At 35.1% G+C, this 21,566-nt stretch overlaps 2 protein-coding genes across 2 annotated transcripts in view; one reads left to right on the top strand and one right to left on the bottom strand.

The window, feature by feature from the left end:
• The window catches only part of rk (G-protein coupled receptor rickets), a 144,749-nt gene that overhangs the window by 103,408 nt on the left and 19,775 nt on the right, over window positions 1–21,566 (bottom strand). The window lies entirely within an intron of this gene.
• The window catches only part of LOC141459193 (uncharacterized), a 43,062-nt gene continuing 31,821 nt past the window's right edge, over window positions 10,326–21,566 (top strand). The window contains exon 1 of the transcript XR_012461404.1: window positions 10,326–10,398. The gene's annotated coding sequence lies outside the window, so the exon portion shown is untranslated. The remainder of the gene's footprint in view (window positions 10,399–21,566) is intronic.

The raw sequence follows: 21,566 nt of genomic DNA, 5'->3' as shown, positions 1-21,566 counted from the left end.
AGCCGACCTAATGTGTATAATATACGGTTGGCATTAAAGTACAAAGTAAGAAACAGAAATTATGGAAATTCCAGCATAACTAATGAACATTTTGTATTTTTCCCGGTTTTCTGAACTACTACATCCAAAACCAGCCGACCTAATGTGTATAATATACGGTTGGCATTAAAGTACAAAGTAAGAAACAGGAATTATGAAATTTCCATCGAAACTAATGAAGATTTCGTATTTTTCTCTTTTTTCTAAATCTCTGCACCCAAAACCAGCCGACCTAATGTGTATAATATACGGTTGGCATTAAAGTACAAAGTAAGAAACAGGAATTATGAAATTTCCATCGAAACTAATGAAGATTTCGTATTTTTCTCTTTTTTCTAAATCTCTGCACCCAAAACCAGCCGACCTAATGTGTATAATATACGGTTGGCATTAAAGTACAAAGTAAGAAACAGGAATTATGAAATTTCCATCGAAACTAATGAAGATTTCGTATTTTTCTCTTTTTTCTAAATCTCTGCACCCAAAACCAGCCGACCTAATGTGTATAATATACGGTTGGCATTAAAGTACAAAGTAAGAAACAGAAATTATGGAAATTCCAGCATAACTAATGAACATTTTGTATTTTTCCCGGTTTTCTGAACTACTACATCCAAAACCAGCCGACCTAATGTGTATAATATACGGTTGGCATTAAAGTACAAAGTAAGAAACAGGAATTATGAAATTTCCATCGAAACTAATGAAGATTTCGTATTTTTCTCTTTTTTCTAAATCTCTGCACCCAAAACCAGCCGACCTAATGTGTATAATATACGGTTGGCATTAAAGTACAATGTAAGAAACAGAAATTATGGAAATTCCAGCATAACTAATGAACATTTTGTATTTTTCCCGGTTTTCTGAACTACTACATCCAAAACCAGCCGACCTAATGTGTATAGTATACGGTTGGCAATAAAGTACAATGTAAGAAACAGAAATTATGGAAATTCCAGCAAAACTAATGAACATTTTGTATTTTTCCCGGTTTTCTGAACTACTACATCCAAAACCAGCCGACCTAATGTGTATAATATACGGTTGGCATTATAGTACAAAGTAAGAAACAGGAATTATGAAATTTCCATCGAAACTAATGAAGATTTCGTATTTTTCTCTTTTTTCTAAATCTCTGCACCCAAAACCAGCCGACCTAATGTGTATAATATACGGTTGGCATTAAAGTACAAAGTAAGAAACAGGAATTATGAAATTTCCATCGAAACTAATGAAGATTTCGTATTTTTCTCTTTTTTCTAAATCTCTGCACCCAAAACCAGCCGACCTAATGTGTATAATATACGGTTGGCATTAAAGTACAAAGTAAGAAACAGGAATTATGAAATTTCCATCGAAACTAATGAAGATTTCGTATTTTTCTCTTTTTTCTAAATCTCTGCACCCAAAACCAGCCGACCTAATGTGTATAATATACGGTTGGCATTAAAGTACAAAGTAAGAAACAGGAATTATGAAATTTCCATCGAAACTAATGAAGATTTCGTATTTTTCTCTTTTTTCTAAATCTCTGCACCCAAAACCAGCCGACCTAATGTGTATAATATACGGTTGGCATTAAAGTACAAAGTAAGAAACAGGAATTATGAAATTTCCATCGAAACTAATGAAGATTTCGTATTTTTCTCTTTTTTCTAAATCTCTGCACCCAAAACCAGCCGACCTAATGTGTATAATATACGGTTGGCATTAAAGTACAAAGTAAGAAACAGGAATTATGAAATTTCCATCGAAACTAATGAAGATTTCGTATTTTTCTCTTTTTTCTAAATCTCTGCACCCAAAACCAGCCGACCTAATGTGTATAATATACGGTTGGCATTAAAGTACAAAGTAAGAAACAGGAATTATGAAATTTCCATCGAAACTAATGAAGATTTCGTATTTTTCTCTTTTTTCTAAATCTCTGCACCCAAAACCAGCCGACCTAATGTGTATAATATACGGTTGGCATTAAAGTACAAAGTAAGAAACAGGAATTATGAAATTTCCATCGAAACTAATGAAGATTTCGTATTTTTCTCTTTTTTCTAAATCTCTGCACCCAAAACCAGCCGACCTAATGTGTATAATATACGGTTGGCATTAAAGTACAAAGTAAGAAACAGGAATTATGAAATTTCCATCGAAACTAATGAAGATTTCGTATTTTTCTCTTTTTTCTAAATCTCTGCACCCAAAACCAGCCGACCTAATGTGTATAATATACGGTTGGCATTAAAGTACAAAGTAAGAAACAGGAATTATGAAATTTCCATCGAAACTAATGAAGATTTCGTATTTTTCTCTTTTTTCTAAATCTCTGCACCCAAAACCAGCCGACCTAATGTGTATAATATACGGTTGGCATTAAAGTACAAAGTAAGAAACAGGAATTATGAAATTTCCATCGAAACTAATGAAGATTTCGTATTTTTCTCTTTTTTCTAAATCTCTGCACCCAAAACCAGCCGACCTAATGTGTATAATATACGGTTGGCATTAAAGTACAAAGTAAGAAACAGGAATTATGAAATTTCCATCGAAACTAATGAAGATTTCGTATTTTTCTCTTTTTTCTAAATCTCTGCACCCAAAACCAGCCGACCTAATGTGTATAATATACGGTTGGCATTAAAGTACAAAGTAAGAAACAGGAATTATGAAATTTCCATCGAAACTAATGAAGATTTCGTATTTTTCTCTTTTTTCTAAATCTCTGCACCCAAAACCAGCCGACCTAATGTGTATAATATACGGTTGGCATTAAAGTACAAAGTAAGAAACAGGAATTATGAAATTTCCATCGAAACTAATGAAGATTTCGTATTTTTCTCTTTTTTCTAAATCTCTGCACCCAAAACCAGCCGACCTAATGTGTATAATATACGGTTGGCATTAAAGTACAAAGTAAGAAACAGGAATTATGAAATTTCCATCGAAACTAATGAAGATTTCGTATTTTTCTCTTTTTTCTAAATCTCTGCACCCAAAACCAGCCGACCTAATGTGTATAATATACGGTTGGCAATAAAGTTCAATGTAAGAAACAGAAATTATGGAAATTCCAGCATAACTAATGAACATTTTGTATTTTTCACGGTTTTCTGAACTACTACAACCAAAACCAGCCGACCTAATGTGTATAATATACGGTTGGCATTAAAGTACAATATTACTAACATTGACAAACCTTTTTTTTGGTAAACAACGTAGCGCGTAAACGCGTAAATCAATTTTTACAAATGAAGGGTAATTCGATTCGAAGTTTTATGTAAATGCAACTTTTGGAAGTCTCGATGCTGTACTTACTTTAGTAGAGGCGTTAGCCCCTCATATTTAAGGCCTCTCTTAAAATTGGCATTAATTATAAATAACTGTGTAAACTTTTAGCCACAATATGTTAAAATTTGGCTGGATAAAGAGATACGTTTTTTTTCCCTACTTACGTCTAATGAGCAATCTGGTTTTAGCTCCTGAGTAAGAGCAAATATTGCAATCGAAAATTTGAGCCATAACGTAGTGCCTAATAGGGTTGAAAGATTTTCAAGAATAAAACGTTATTCGATAAGAAATTTTGTGCAGAAGCACCTTTTGGGAGATAGACTACACATATGTTAATTAAAGGCGAGGGTACTCTTTCTATCTTTTTAGAACTGTGGAATACTTACACACAAAAAAAAATTATTGTGTGTTAGAATATAGAAGAATAGTTTAGGAAGGAAATAATCAAGTTGGCAATGGCATTGTTATAGTTACACTAATCTATTGGTTTCATTTTAATGCCATCATTGGGTAAAAGATTCTTTGAAAACAAATTAATTCTTTTCAAGTTTTTCGCGTTTTATTATTTTATGTTAAAGGATAAAGTAGGTTAAATAACAAACAATCAAAATACGTAGTATTCACGTTAAATCAAAAAACTTTCCCTTCTTTTTTACCTTAACAACATCCTGATCCAGCTGCAAATATCTTGGACTTTATCTGGACAAACGGTACACTCGACTAAAAAGGAGATACTTTAGCTGAAGATACAATATGTTAATACGACAACTCGACTGACGATCACTAACACTAACGAAAGGTGTACAATGCCATATGGACATGCATACTCGAACTGTACAGGACAGTTAAACGATCCTAAGGTGCCACGGTAGCCGAGCGGTTAGAGGCGAGACCTGCAAAGCTAATATGTATTGTGGTACTGGGTTCGATTCCCGGTCTTAGGCCTTGGATTTTATTTAATGGTTATTAAAAGAATTCACAATAAATTTAATTACAGAACTACAGAATTTAAAGTAAAGTAATTGCCTATTTTTTCAGGCGGCCTTTTCGTCTAACTACCAAATTAGGTGCCGTGGACGGAGGCGACTAGCAAACATACACTTTACTGTAAATTTCTTTTATTAATCATTAAATAAAATCCAAGACCTAAGACCGGGGAATCGAACCCAGTACCACAATACATATTAGCTTTACAGGTCTCGCCTCTAACCGCTCGGCTACCGTGACGCCTGAAAAGCTATAGTATTATTCTATAGTTTTATTTTCATTCAACTTGAAATAAGGGTGATAGACGCATTATGCATTTTTTTTTGCTGAAATCGATCTTTGTTCCAACTATACCCCTGATAATTGATCATAAATATCGAGTCCAGAAAAATGGCCGATATTCCCCTCAACCTTTTGTAGCTTTTGTTTCTTGACATCTCTGAATAACCTAAAATTTCTATTAGAATGAAAAAATAACTGCCAGTTTCAGTCATAATATATTTTTATTATGCCGAGCTTTCGACCTAGGGGCTAGGTCATCTTCAGGGCTGTGGAACAGGTGTGATAACAATAATTATATTACAATGAATATGTATAATGTAACGAAATTTACAAAATTATTTACCTAATTTACAAATTAATATTTTACATCATTTAAGGGTTAGTGTGTCTTCTGTCTTGTCTGTTCATAGACTGTGTGTGATCGGTTTTGTGTTTGATAAGTGATTGGTTGCGTGGAAGTCAGTGTTGCCAATTATCAAGTATTTTGTAATAAGTTTTGCGTTGTTTAAATTGTCCAGATACCTGCATGATATCTGTCTTGATCCTGATTAAATAGCCCTGAAGATGACCTGGTCCCTAGGTCGAAAGCTCGGCATAATAAAAATATATCATGACAGAAACTGGCAGTTATTTTTTTCATCCTATTGAAACTATGAATCAGTCACCAAAAATAATGAACAGTAATTACAATTTTTAGTTAATTTAAACCATTTAATTTAATTTGTTACCTTTTTTTCACGGAATACAAATTGACGGACTCTAATGAACCGCTGAACACTACTTTAGGAGAGGAGTTAGTCCCAAGATGTGTGAGATTATATCTTAAAAGTATTTATTAAGGAGCATAAAATCCTCACTATAAATATATATATATGGCGGAAGGAAATTTGTTAAATCAAGAATTGCCTAATGATTGGTGTAAGGGAAAGTTGCGGAGGCGTTGCAGATGTCCCCAGCTCTGCGAATAGGAATCTAGAATTGCCGACAAGAAAGAGAGGTCGCTTTGAAGGTCGAAAGTCATTGACTGTAAACTCCGCTAGCCACTACTAATCTTCTTAAGAAGTTCATTCACTTTATTTAATAATTGGAGCGCCAATGGGAGAGGACTTCAACTTAATAAAGCGATTAACTTGGAACTTAAGAAACATTGAATGGATTGTCAGCCAGACTTCTTGTCTAATCTCCATGGAATTGCTAATCTGGAATCCGGTAAATTGAAACTTATTTCTTAGTTAAGAGACTTCAATTAACTAGGGCAACTGTTTCTTGCTGTTAATTCTGAAGATTAACAACTTCGGCGACACACAATTCGTTGAACCCGCAAGTAACTTTATTATCTCCTAATTTTAAATTCATAATTAAAACGGTAAGTTAGTCGTCACACGACTTACTCACACACTACTAAGCAGGAGAAGGTACTTTTTTTTGTGATTCTCAATTTCCTTGGGAATTGATTTGTGTCATAATGAAAGTTTTTCAGTTTTTTAGGGTTTTGTTTTGAGAAGTTTTAAATTAAGTATATCTTTAAATAATGAATTTGTACTAAATTTCTTAAAAATTTAACAAAATAATAAATTTGAGGGTTAGATAAATAAATAAAATAGAATAATCGTCTCTCTTTTTGCTAAGATAACCAGAAAACGGTTATAAAAAACACAAATATGGATTCATTTTCAAGAAAATTACAAAGAAATTAAACTGTCCACCACAAATGACCCTTTTCTGGTTCACTATCTTTCTCCAAATTCTGAATTTTGGCTAAGTACGAGGGTCGTTTGAAAAGTCCGTGAAAAATAAAAACTACTTAATTTTTTGGGGTAAACCTTTTTTATTTTTCAACATAGTCTCTTTTTAGGCTTATACACTTCGTCCAACGCTGCTCTAGTTTGTTGATCCCTTCCGAATAATAGGATTTGTCCAAGTCTGAAAAATAACCATTCGTTTCTGCAATCACCTCCTCGTTTGAATAAAATCTTTTTCCCGCCAGCCATTTCTTCATATTGGGGAACAAATAGTAGTCCGAGGGAGCCAAGTCTGGAGAATAGGGAGGATGTGAAACGAGTTGGAATCCTATTTCCATTAATTTTGTGACCACAACTGCTGAGGTGTGAGCTGGTGCGTTGTCGTGATGGAAAAGGACTTTTTTGTGGGCCAATCGTGGGCGTTTTTCTTGCAGCTCGGTTTTCAAACGGTCCAATAACAATGAATAATATGCACCTGTAATAGTTTTACCCTTTTCCAGATAGTCGATGAGGATTATTCCTTGCTAATCCCAAAAGACAGTCACCATAATCTTTCCGGCCGAAGGAACGGTCTTCGCCTTTTTTGGCGCAGATTCCCCCTTGGTAACCCATTGTTTAGATTGTTCTTTGGTCTCAGGAGTGTAGTGATGTATCCATGTTTCATCCACAGTGACGAAACGACGCTTAAAGTCCTGCGGATTCTTCTGGAACAGCTACAAACCGTCCTTGCAACACTTCACACGATTTCGTTTTTGGTCAAGCGTGAGCAATCGCGGCACCCATCTTGCGGATAGCTTTGTCATGTCCAAATGTTGATGCAAAATATTATGTACCCGTTCATTCGAGATGCCCACAGCACTAGCAATCTCACGCACCTTCACTCTTCTGGCATCCATCACCATATCTTGGATTTTATCAATGATTTCTGGAGTAGTAACCTCAACAGGGCATCCAGAACGTTCAGCGTCACTTGTGCCCGTATGGCCACTCCGAAACTGTTCTAATCGAAGGTGCAGAGTCACCATAATGTTTATCAAGCTTCTCTTTAGTCTCCTGAGGCGTTTTGCCTTTCATAAAGTAGTGTTTAATCAACACACGAAATTCTTTTTCGTCCATTCTTTGAAAATCACTCGACTTCCTCGATTCAAACAAATGCCAAACACAAAGAAATAGACCGATCTGGCTGAAACTTGGTGTGTGTTCTTCCAAGAGATGCTACTAACTAAACATAACCTCGATACGCGCCAGTGGTGCTATATCTCTGACTTTGCACGGACTTTTCAAACGACCCTCGTATAGTACTAACATGAATTTTTTTTTTTTTTTAAATACAATTTTTATAAAAGCTGGGGTCTAGCCTAGTTAATTCAATAATCATACAAAATACAAATAAAACCACAAATTAATTCTAATATACAAAACAAAAAACTAGAACTAAAGTATTCTTTTAATTAATTATTAATTATCTATATACATATTACACTATACAGGGTGTTTCAGGGTTAAGTGTCCTAACTGAAAATATGAATTTAGGACCTCAAAACAAGAAAAAAAATTCCCCTGGAGGTACGCCCGTAAACGCTTTGTTTTTGAGATATTCACGTCTGAAGATTTCCATTTTTATGAATTATTATACTTAAAATTTCTCCTTTCTCACTGCTTGACAATATCTATATTAAAGAGTGCGACTATATTAAAATATTTTGATGATAATCCGTCTGCCAGTGTACGAAGAGCTGCAGCAGAATTACATGATTACAACATGGAGATCACTCTCTGCAGATGGACGTCATCCATATCATTATCAATGGGTACAAAATTTATTGCCTCAAGATTTTTGTCAAAGAAGAATTTTTTCCGATTGGTATGTAAATCAAGTTGATCTTAATCCTCAATTTTCGCGACAAATTCTCTGGACGGATGAAACTACTTTTACAAGAAGAGGTATCCTCAACCAAAAAAATTATCATCTCTGGATGCTTGAAAATCCTCACGCTATTCGTGAGCACCATTTTCAGCATGATTTTCAATGTTTGGTTGGGGGATATTAGACAATGTTTTAATTGGCCCGCATTTCTTACCACCTAGGCTCAGTGCGGACACATTTCTGCAGTTCCTTAGTAATGATTATTACACTTTGATTGAAGATGTTCCGCTACAACTGAGAAGGAAGTCATGGTTTCAGGACATTATCCAGCACATTACGGCAGAGGTCCACGACAATGGCTAAATCAACATTATCCCAATCGGTGGATTGGCCGTCTGGACCGGCGACTTGGCCTACACGCTCTCCAGATCTAACACCAGTGGAATTTTTTTTTTTGCTTGGGAGGCGATAAAAAGAAAAGTCTATGAAATGTCGGTCAATGATCTTCATTCTTTAAAAAGAAGAGTAATTGAAGCTTGCGAATCAGTAACAGCAGTCCAGTGCCGTTCGGCTACTGCTGCTGTGGAAGAAAGATGCCGAGCCTGTCTTAATGTTCAAGGACATCAATTTGAACATTTAAATGGATCACCCTGTAGATTTTATTAATGTCAGTACTAATCAAGTGCAACTTATATGCATTAATTAAGTTATTTTTACACTTTTTCACCTGATTAAAGTTGTTAGACTTCCATATTTTTGTTGCTCCAATTTTTTCAAGTGAACTCAAAAGAGAACTACACCAGTTAATGGGCATTAAGTGGCTGTAAACCAATTTACACAATCTAGGAATACGATCATCACCCATCTGTAACATGACCATCCACCAATTGATCAGTCTGACAATTAACGTACGTCTGAATTAAAGGCTACGTATATGATTCTACAAATGTTAACATTGTACTCGCAAATTACATTTCAACACCTATCACAAAAGAAGGCGATCACTTCTCCTCAAACTAATTTTAACTTAAAACTAATTTTCAGAAAAAAAAATGGTCTAAATAAACATTACAGTACTATCGATTGAATTTCGAACATGATATTAATAAATACATATTGTAGGCCAATAGTTTAAACTTTATTACATTAAAATTGTTCGGTTACAAATTTGTTTCTGAAAGAAAAAGAAACTGCGTTTGAGGGAAGAGATTAGCTATGCGGTTAGATCAGGGGTCCCCAAACTACAGCCCGCGGGCCACATGCGGCCCCCTGAGGACATTTATCCGGCCCCCGCCGCACTTCCGGAAGGGGTATCTCTTTCACTAGGTGGTCAGTGAGAGGAGCACTATATGTGGCGATACCGCAAAGCGCTGCGTCGCTCATGTACAGTACTACTTCCGATGACGCGGGACGGACGCGTCACGGCTCCGAAAACAGTGTAAAATAACAGCCAGAAGTAGGAAGAAAGGCAAAGCATTATAACTAAACCGGACATTGACCATCTCATTAGCCAAAAGCAGGACCATAATTCCCACAGAAATACTGGGCAGTTTGTTGATTTAAATTTACTTGTTCTTTATTTAAAAATATTCTATTTGTTCCCGTTTTTTTTTTACTTTAAAATAGTTTGTTTTATAGTCCGGCCCTCTAACGGCGGCCTGAGGGACAGTGAACTGGCCCCCTGTGTAAAAAGTTTAGGGACCCCTGGGTTAGAGTATTTGGATTCCCACGCAGAGATCTTGGGTTCGAATCCAGCTGGCTGGCCCTTAGATTTTTGCTCTTTCTAGGAGCTTCTTATAGCTCACTGTCCGGTGATGGACAGTGCTGTCTGTAACGAGAGAACGCTGTTCAGAGGCCAGCAGTGCCCTGAAAAAAAAAAAAAAAAGCTCCGGGCGCCAATAACCACACATGTTGATGCGCCTTAAATAATTTTTTAAAAAAAGCGTACTGTTGAAAAAAATCCAACTTTGACAATTTTGCCTTTTTTCACAATTAATGAATAATAAAATTTTCTTTATAATGTAACCGAAAATTGTCAATAGATGGCAGGAGCTACCGCATTATTAAAAATTTGGAGCGACCGTTGGACTGTCAGAGTGATTTACTGTTTATTGCTAATAAAATAACATTTTAAAAGAGATTCATTACTTCGCGTACGCTCGGCCTTGCCAGTGCCTTGAATATCGTATCGTCACTGTAAGTCTTGCATTTTCTTATTGTTATTTTGTATTTAGCATAATAATTCTTTTTTGTATGCTTTTCATTTTACATTGCTTTAGTTTAGAACATACTCGTACTTACAATTTTTCTGTAATAAATCTCTCAATCTTTTCTGTATCAATATTTCCTTAAATGAAGGTATTCTCTTGTTTGTTCAATTATAGCACACGAGAGAATTTTATTTTGATCCCTGTCGCCCCGGGTGATTGTTTACAGGGTCCTCCCTCATCTCACGATTGAGTTATCCCGCCAGAGGAGCTGTAAAGGGTATTCTACTGTTTCGGGCTGGTTAGGGATATCGTCTCTGATACGAGGGTCGTTTGAAAAGTCCGTGCAAAGTCAGAGAGATAGCACTACTGGCGCGTATCGAGGTTATGTTTAGTTAGTAGCATCTCTTGGAAGAACACACACCAAGTTTCAGCCAGATCGGTCTATTTCTTTGTGTTTGGCATTCGTTTGAATGGAGGAAGTCGAGTGATTTTCAAAAAATGGACGAAAAAGAATTTCGTGTGTTGATTAAACACACCTTTATGAAAGGCAAAACGCCTCAGGAGACTAAAGAGAAGGTTGATAAACATTATGGTGACTCTGCACCTTCGATTAGAACAGTTTATAAGTGGTTTCAAAATTTTCGGAGTGTCCATATGGGCACAAGTGACGCTGAACGTTCTGGACGCCCTGTTGAGGTTACAACTCCAGAAATCATTGATAAAATCCATGATATGGTGATGGATGACAGAAGAGTGAAGGTGCGTGAGATTTCTAGTGCTGTGGGCATCTCGAATGAACGGGTACATAATATTTTGCATCAACATTTGGACATGACAAAGCTATCCGCAAGATGGGTGACGCGATTGCTCACGCTTGACCAAAAACGAAATCGTGTGAAGTGTTGCAAGGACGGTTTGCAGCTGTTCCAGAAGAATCCGCAGGACTTTAAGCGTCGTTTCGTCACTGTGGATGAAACATGGATACATCACTACACTCCTGAGACCAAAGAACAATCTAAACAATGAGTTACCAAGGGGGAATCTGCGCCAAAAAAGGCGAAGACCGTTCCTTCGGCCGGAAAGATTATGGCGACTGTCTTTTGGGATTCGCAAGGAATAATCCTCATCGACTATCTGGAAAAGGGTAAAACTATTACAGGTGCATATTATTCATCGTTATTGGACCGTTTGAAAACCGAGCTGCAAGAAAAACGCCCACAAAAAAGTCCTTTTCCATCACGACAACGCACCAGCTCACACCTCAGCAGTTGTGGTCGCAAAATTAATGCAAATACGGTTCCAACTCGTTTCACATCCCCCCTATTCTCCAGACTTGGCTCCCTCGGACTACTATTTCTTCCCCAATATGAAGAAATGGCTGGCGGGAAAAAGATTTTATTCAAACGAGGAGGTGATTGCAGAAACGAATGGCTATTTTTCAGACTTGGACAAATTCTATTATTCGGAAGGGATCAACAAACTAGAGCAGCGTTGGACGAAGTGTATAAGCCTAAAAGGAGACTATGTTGAAAAATAAAAAAGGTTTACCCCAAAAAATTAAGTAGTTTTTATTTTTGCACGGACTTTTCAAACGACCCTCGTAGCTTCGTCCGTAAAAGATACCGTCCCTGAGAGAGATGAACTAAAAGGGGTCTCTCCCTCACCACTAGCCGGTTACAATTATAGTTTTAAGTTAACAAGTATGGCAGCGATACTTAATGGAAATCTTAAGAAATGTTTTTGAGGAAAATAATATAAAAACCAATTGAGAAAATTTTGGGGGAGGTTCTGATTTGATTTATGGTTTAATCAAATTTGGACATTATTCCACTTCATATTTTGAATGAATTTGTTCGTACATAGAACATATCAGTCGCAATATGCAATTAAGACTTCAATTATAAGAACAATGCACAAGTGTACCTCGTCCAATATTTGTAAATGTAAACAAGTATTTAGAAGTAAAACAGATAAAAAAAAAAACACTTATAGCGCCTTATAATTAGATTCACCGAATAAGAAATTTAATGTAAATAGGCCGGGGCCATAATCAGAGGCTAGTGTCGGTTGGGTTGCGATAAGGAAAATTTATACAAAGTAAAGCAAGTGCCAAAATAAATACGATCAATAGACTTCACTTTCACTATCAGTTTAAAAACGCTTCTTCACTAATCTAATTGCTATTAAATTTTAGGATTTTAACGCTCCGTAATTGGGTGTACAAAAAACAAATTACCATTTCTCATATATATATAAATGCATTTAAATTCTCTTCAAATTTGGAATTCGTACTAAAAAATATAGTTTACTTTAATAGAAGTTTAAAGGTGTATATAAATAAATAAATTCATACCTTACCAGGCACCAGTTCTGGGTAAAACATGATTCAGATTTCAACATCGAGTACAACCTCGATTGACCGGCCCTCGGTTAACCGGGATTCGGATTAACCGGGATCATGTTGAGTCAATCATAAGAACACCTGGATCGGCGCCGAAACAAAAGTTAATTTTCGGTGGCAACAGGAAAATTTTTTGTGTCTTCCGATGTAACATAATTGTAGGGCGTGGCAGTAACTCTCTTATACCAGATTTTCTTGTAGGGTCATTATGTATGTATGTATGTAAAAACCCCCAAAATATGGTGCAATTAGTACTGAATTTCTTGGGATTTACCACGGATTACCGTCTAAGATAGGAGTTGATCTCTGGGACGAAACGGCTTTTCAATTTACATATTTTCACATAGGCATCTTACTGATGAGTCTACCTGTGCACCCGTATCTATGTTGTTACAAAAAAATTACAGTTATAAAGGAGGATTTGCCCTATATTTTAAAGGAAGTTTGAGAATTTTATCTGTTATAGTTGAAGAGAAAAAAATTGTCAAAGTTGGGTGTTTTTTCAACGTTACGCTTTTTCATGCAGTTTTTGAAGATCAACCCTTATACAACTGTCCTACCGGACAGTTTTAATACATACTTATTAAAATCGCCCGTTTATTTTTCTTACTCCTCTTAAAAGGAAGGTCTGAAATCGCAGTTTAAATTTGCTTTTTACGTACAAATACCTTCCTATTTTATATAAAAAGGCTTTCTCAAAAAAATTGTTGTTGAGGATGGTTTGGGGACCGCAACTATAATCATTCTTTAAAAAGATCTCTCCAGTGGTAGTTACGGTTCCTACTTAACACCTTATCAGGTTATAATGATAGAATTGCTTATTCCAAATTTAAAAAAAACAGTAAAGCAGATATGTAACTTAGCAAAATAGACAAAAATGAAAATCTATCCAAAAGGTACAAAAATCTCCTTAACAAAAACTTACAGTTTAAAAAGTTAAGTATAAGGGTTGATTAAACGCCAAAAGGTACACAAATCAGCTAGTACCCAACATTTCATTCAAGCTTAGTTGATATAATTTAAGTAATTTTGCTGCATTAACTTTTCCTTCACATTTTTTAGAATTTATTAGATGTCACAGACCCTTATGCTGGCCATTTTCATCTACAAAATATTTGTTCAAGTAGCACTGTAGATTGACTTTAATATCTATTAATCTATAATAATCAAACTATTAATTACAGGTTAAAAAGAAAACGTTATAAAAAATAAAAAAAATTACGAGGCTACAAAATTTAAAAACTTTTTTAAAAAAATGCTTACACCAACATACATCAATGATTTCGATTATTTTATTTTTAATAAAAATCGTCGGTTTAAGTTCATTCTTCGATTAAAGTAATTGTTATTTTATGTAGTAGTCAAACGTTTATAATAATAGGTAATAATTATCTGGCTCTATCGCAAATAATATAGTTTTCTTCAATCACACTCTCAATGTAGCTGTTCTTCTCACAATGTTATATATATGTTATGTAATATAAAATAAATAAGTATTGCATACTTTTAGGACAGCTAATTATTCCAGTATTTTACTATAAGTAAAATTAAATTACAATTGAGAAATGAATAATTGTTGTTGAATAATCTACTTGTTATTAACTGTGTGTTATTTGTGCTCACGAATATTTCGGTAAGACGAATTCAAGTCTGAAATATTGTTTTAAATCCTCCGTGATTCAAATTTAAACAGTAGCCGACTCTAACTTTGTCTTTTTCTACTTTAACATGCATGTATAAGATGTGACAACTTCAGAATAAAGGGCATATTAAAGATAAATCAGAAGAATAATTTGGAATAGAGTTAAAATAAAGTACCTATTTAAAAACGAAGATATAATATACACTTTATCATAATTATAACCAAATAATATTATGAACGAACTGGCCAGCATAAGGGTCTGTGACATCTAATAAATTCTAAAAAATGTGAAGGAAAAGTTAATGCAGCAAAATTACTTAAATTATATCAACTAAGCTTGAATGAAATGTTGGGTACATGCTGATTTGTGTACCTTTTGGCGTTTAATCAACCCTTATACTTAACTTTTTAAACTGTAAGTTTTTGTTAAGGAGATATACATATGTACATTCATAGGTACAAATGTACTATGTAATACTGTGTATTCGGTTTAACCGGGATTTCAGTTTTCCGGGGTGGGTATAGCTGGAGGTTAGCCCGGTTAATCGAGCTTGTACTGTATCAGCTTTATCAGCAGCGGTATTGTGCTAGTAATAAGTATTGTAAGTCCTCTTCGGTAGCACTACAGCTAAAGGGTTGAAATAACTACTTTTCGAAACCACAAAACTTGGTTACATTAAGACGTAACTATCTGAATGGTATTTTACTAACAACTGTTGACCTACGTACGCTACTTATGGTTATTCTTTGATAAAAACAATTCATGTGGAGCCCCTTCCATACACAATCTAAAAAAATGATTCAAACTAGAATTACTGCTGTTTGGAAAATGACCCAAACTATCGATACAAACACCTGGCTCACAGAAACCTATGCATTGAACTGAACATACGCTATTGAACTATATAATTTCAAGCCTTTTAATTCCTGTCGATTCATTTTTCATCCTCCCATCAAAAGTGCAATTGTTGATACTCGTTCTTTTCAAATTACTTCTTCTGGTTTCAGAAACAGTTTTCAAGGAGATATGTATCTCCAATAGTTCTATGTGCAGCATTCCCGAAAAAGAGGATATACGAGGGTCGTTTGAAAAGTCCGTGCAAAAATAAAAACTACTTAATTTTTTGGGGTAAACCTTTTTTATTTTTCAACATAGTCTCCTTTTAGGCTTATACACTTCGTCCAACGCTGCTCTAGTTTGTTGATCTCTTCCGAATAATAGGATTTGTCCAAGTCTGAAAAATAGCCATTCGTTTCTGCAATCACCTCGTTTGAATAAAATCTTTTTCCCGCCAGCCATTTCTTCATATTGGGGAACAAATAATAGTCCGAGGGAGCCAAGTCTGGAGAATAGGGGGGATGTGAAACGAGTTGGAACCCTATTTCCATTAATTTTGCGACCACAACTGCTGAGGTGTGAGCTGGTGCGTTGTCGTGATGGAAAAGGACTTTTTTGTGGGCGTTTTTCTTGCAGCTCGGTTTTCAAACGGTCCAATAACGACGAATAATATGCACCTGTAATAGTTTTACCCTTTTCCAGATAGTCGATGAGGATTATTCCTTGCGAATCCCAAAAGACAGTCGCCATAATCTTTCCGGCCGAAGGAACGGTCTTCGCCTTTTTTGGCGCAGATTCCCCCTTGGTAACCCATTGTTTACTCGTAGATTGTTCTTTGGTCTCAGGAGTGTAGTGATGTATCCATGTTTCATCCACAGTGACGAAACGACGCTTAAGGTCCAGCGGATTCTTCTGGAACAGCTGCAAACCGTCCTTGCAACACTTCACACGATTTCGTTTTTGGTCAAGCGTGAGCAATCGCGGTACCCATCTTGCGGATAGCTTTGTCATGTCCAAATGTTGATGCAAAATATTATGTACCCGTTCATTCGAGATGCCCACAGCACTAGCAATCTCACGCACCTTCACTTTTCTGTCATCCATCACCATATCATGGATTTTATCAATGATTTCTGGAGTAGTAACCTCAACAGGGCGTCCAGAACGTTCAGCGTCACTTGTGCCCATATGGCCACTCCGAAAATTTTGAACCACTTATAAACTGTTCTAATCGAAGGTGCAGAGTCACCATAATGTTTATCAAGCTTCTCTTTAGTCTCCTGAGGCGTTTTGCCTTTCATAAAGTAGTGTTTAATCAACACACGAAATTCTTTTTCGTCCATTTTTTGAAAATCAATCGACTTCCTCGATTCAAACGAATGCCAAACACAAAGAAATAGACCGATCTGGCTGAAACTTGGTGTGTGTTCTTCCAAGAGATGCTACTAACTAAACATAACCTCGATACGCGCCAGTGGTGCTATCTCTCTGACTTTGCACGGACTTTTCAAACGACCCTCGTACAGCACTTTTTATTAAAATGTTTAAGGCTGCAAACTTATAGAGATAAATACTTGAATAAATACATATCTAATATTTTAGATGTAGATAGATATTCAAGTTTAAACTGTGTTAGATAAATCCGATAATAACAAATTAAATGATTCATTTTATTTCGTACGAAGTGCTTTGAAAATGAGTAATTTTGTTTTGCGTTTATAAAAGATTACTTTTATAATTTTGTTTTGATTCTAATTTTGTTTTCTAAATTTTGGTTCTTTTTTGTTTTTTATTAGATTAGAATGTATGTTTTTAGTTTAAGTTTTTATTTACGTTTAATAAGATAATATTTGATTTGATTTTATTTAACCAAACTCCATTTGTTGTATAGGGTAATACCCTGAAAACGGATAAAGTTATTCTAAAAAAAATTCTATTTTATTGTTGATACTCCTTTCTATGGTGTAAAATCTAACTCAGCACCATTACCTCAATGTTCATCTCCGTAGCAGTTTAAAAAAAATCAAATATAAAAAGTTTCAAAAGAAACTCTGCGGTCAGTTCCAAGTATGGTAACGTCAGCTTGTTTCGTCTATCCTTTTACTTAACCCACCTCCACATGACTGAAACGTTGCTGGCCAATGTGACTGCCTAATGGATTAATAGAAGATACAGTGACTCCCATTAATATTGGGACACCTATTACAAAATGATTTAAAAGGAAAATGAAAACAACAGACAAAAGTTTGGAATTTTTTTTTTTTAAATTACATTAGCAACATCTGTAGAAATTATATATAAGTATAAATCGATGAAATTCCAAACTGTTAGGTAGCACTTTTTGAAAAAGTGTAAAATAAGGCTCTCAAAAATATTGGGACACCAGAAGTGCTAGAGTTTAAATGTTCAATATTTAAAATCTCCTACTATTTAATATTTTGTTGGTAATAATTTAATAATTGCTTTTTGACTTACAATAGCCCTCAAACGATCAGGCATAGGTGAAACAAGTTTTTGGTTAATTCAGGTGGTGTTTTTTTCCCATTCTTCCAGGAAACATCGTTTTAATTCATTTTTGTTAGATATTATTCGTTTGCTTAAAGCACTGGCTAAATATTGCCATAAATGGGATTAAGATCTGGTGACTGTGGAGAGGTTTGGAAAACTTTTGGGCAATTGTATAACAGTCACTGACGTATCACCCAAGCCGTAGGTTTGGGGTCGTTATCTTGGTAGAATTTAGAAGACCCTAAAATACCAAATGTTTGGGCACTTTTTTCAAATTATATTTTAATATGTTACTATAAACCATTTTGTGGATCATTCCATCAATAAACACTAATTCTCCAAATTCTGATGCGGACATCTAGCCCCAAACCAGAACTGACCCACCTCTACCCGGAGGTGCAGCTTTAAAACCCTTTAAAGTTGGCTGTAAATTCTTCTTTTCGAGTTCAGCATTCGCTTTCCTCCAGACCATAACCCTTCCATCTGACTGGAAAACATTAAATTTTGATTCATCGCTAGAGTAGATCATTCCAAAAGTCACTATTTACATTGGAATATTTTTCGGCAAATTTCACTCTCTTAGCACGATTTATCTTACTGACAAAAGGATTCTTCCAGGCTACTCTACCATGATAGTCGAGTTTTCTTAGCACTCTCCGAACTGTTTCTGCTCCTTTTTTGCTTTCTAAACATGTCAAAAATTTCACATAGAAGTTTTGGAGCACTAAGTCGGTGATCTTTTTTAATTCTTTTAATATATAACGCTGCTCTCTCTCAGAGAGCAGTCGAGGACGGCCTTTTTGTGGGGTTAAACAATTCTTTTTCTTTTTGGTAACGCTGAATGATGTTCCACACAGTAGATGTTTTAGGGCCGATCAGTTTTTCTGTCTCTCTAACACTTTTTATTGTCTTTGTGCAAAGAAATTACAATTTTTCTTTGTTCAATCGTTGTATTTGTATTTTTGCGCGACATGTTACACCTGGCTTGATTTATATAAACTAATTTAATTATTAATTTCATATTGAATATATGCTTAAGGTATATATTTACAAATTGTATAAATATTCGGGCAAAACCTTGGACAAACTATAAATTATAATAGTGTCCCAATATTTATGAGAGGTAGAATTTGCTCTTATTATTATATATATTTTTTTTAATCTACCAAAACATTTTTATTTACTTATTTAAATAGTTTTTATTTAATTAATAGTAATTATAAAATGAAATGAATTTATAAAAATTTGAATAAATGGGTGCCACTTTTAATTTTCGTCAATTTTTAACTTCTGTATGTACTGTCCCAATATTAATGGGAGTCACTGTAGTTAGTTACCATGTGCTGTAATCTAATGGAGTCTCGCCAATGGACGAGTTTTTCCACAAATATCCTTATTAATTTATCTTTTCATTTACTATTGTAATTAGTTTAGAAATTTGAAGGACAAATAAGTAGATTATATTATAACCTCTAAGTTTTACATGTTGATTACAATAAAATGATGGCCACCCCTACAACCTAGCAAAAATTTTAAAATTTTAGTTAAATATGTAGCATAAGTTTAGCCAAGTTAAAATGAAACGTGGGAAATTAATGAAAAATAAAAAAAAAAATTCTATAAAGTTGCACATCTGGTCAAATTAGATACTTCCAAATTCAGGACTTTTGTTACGACATTTCATACTAATAAATATTTTACTGATATTAGAACCGTACAATATACTAAAACAGCACCTTTTAGATTATTTTAGGTTAACACATTATTTGGTAAACAACTGTTAGTATACTAGCTCTCACCTACAATCAATTCCTTCAATATTTATAGATCCTACACTAAATAGTTCTAGTTGATGAACCACTTGAACTGACCGATTAAAAAAGTCTAACTTTTGCACTCCTTGTTTAGAATCTGCTAATCGAATATTACTCGCAAATCTAATTTGTATAATATTTGTACTAGTATATTATTCGTATCAGTAATTCGTACTTTTTCTGGCAAAAAAAGAACATCTCTTCTTTTTTTTTCAATCGCTAAATAATGTAAATAATGTGCTGAATGATACTGAATTTAGAGAAAGAAGTGCAAATTTCGGACAATCTAGGCCAGAATTAGGACTTTTCCAGGGCTTATTAAGCAAATATCATGCAGAAAGGGCGCCCCAGTCTGTGACATTCAGACCTGCTCTAGCAAATGGTTATTCAAGATTAAAATCTTACTTTTTCGGACAATCTGAGCCGGAATTAGGACTTTTCCAGTGATTATTAAGCAAATATCATGCAGAAAGGGCGCCCCAGTCTGTGACATTCAGACCTGCACTAGTAAATGGTTATTCAAGATTAAAATCTTACTTTTTCGAACAATCTGAGCCGGAATTAGGACTTTTCCAGTGATTATTAAGCAAATATCATGCAGAAAGGGCGCCCCAGTCTGTGACATTCAGACCTGCACTAGTAAATGGTTATTCAAGATTAAAATCTTACTTTTTCGGACAATCTGAGCCGGAATTAGGACTTTTCCAGTGATTATTAAGCAAATATCATGCAGAAAGGGCGCCCCAGTCTGTAACATTCAGACCTGCACTAGTAAATGGTTATTCAAGATTAAAATTTTGCTCTTTCGGACAATCTGAGCGGGAATTAGGACTTTTCCAGTGATTATTAAGCAAATATAATGCAGAAAGGGCGCTCTAAGTCTGTAACATTCAGACCTGCTCTAGTAAATGGTTATTCAAGATTAAAATCTTACTTTTTCAGACAATCTAAGCCGGAATTAGGACTTTTCCAGTGATTACTAAGCAAATATCATGCAGAAAGGGCGCCCCAGTCTGTAACATTCAGACCTGCTCTAGTAAATGGTTATTCAAGATTAAAATCTTACTTTTTCAGACAATCTGAGCCGGAATTAGGACTTTTCCAGTGATTACTAAGCAAATATCATGCAGAAAGGGCGCCCCAGTCTGTAACATTCAGACCTGCTCTAGTAAATGGTTATTCAAGATTAAAATCTTACTTTTTCAGACAATCTGAGCCGGAATTAGAACTTTTCCAGTGATTACTAAGCAAATATCATGCAGAAAGGGCGCCCCAGTCTGTAACATTCAGACCTGCTCTAGTAAATGGTTATTCAAGATTAAAATCTTACTTTTTCAGACAATCTGAGCCGACATTAGGACTTTTCCAGTGATTATTAAGCAAATATCATGCAGAAAGGGCGCCCCAGTCTGTGACATTCAGACCTGCACTAGTAAATGGTTATTCAAGATTAAAATCTTACTTTTTCGAACAATCTGAGCCGGAATTAGGACTTTTCCAGTGATTATTAAGCAAATATCATGCAGAAAGGGCGCCCCAGTCTGTGACATTCAGACCTGCACTAGTAAATGGTTATTCAAGATTAAAATCTTACTTTTTCGGACAATCTGAGCCGGAAGTAGGACTTTTCCAGTGATTATTAAGCAAATATCATGCAGAAAGGGCGCCCCAGTCTGTGACATTCAGACCTGCACTAGTAAATGGTTATTCAAGATTAAAATCTTACTTTTTCGGACAATCTGAGCCGGAATTAGGACTTTTCCAGTGATTATTAAGCAAATATCATGCAGAAAGGGCGCCCCAGTCTGTGACATTCAGACCTGCACTAGTAAATGGTTATTCAAGATTAAAATCTTACTTTTTCGAACAATCTGAGCCGGAATTAGGACTTTTCCAGTGATTATTAAGCAAATATCATGCAGAAAGGGCGCCCCAGTCTGTGACATTCAGA

Source organism: Rhodnius prolixus, unplaced genomic scaffold (assembly GCF_049639745.1).
Source record: "Rhodnius prolixus isolate KJV_2025 unplaced genomic scaffold, Rpr scaffold_11, whole genome shotgun sequence".
Classification (NCBI taxonomy): Eukaryota; Metazoa; Arthropoda; class Insecta; order Hemiptera; family Reduviidae; genus Rhodnius; species Rhodnius prolixus.
This window is presented reverse-complemented; position numbering and strand designations above follow the sequence as displayed.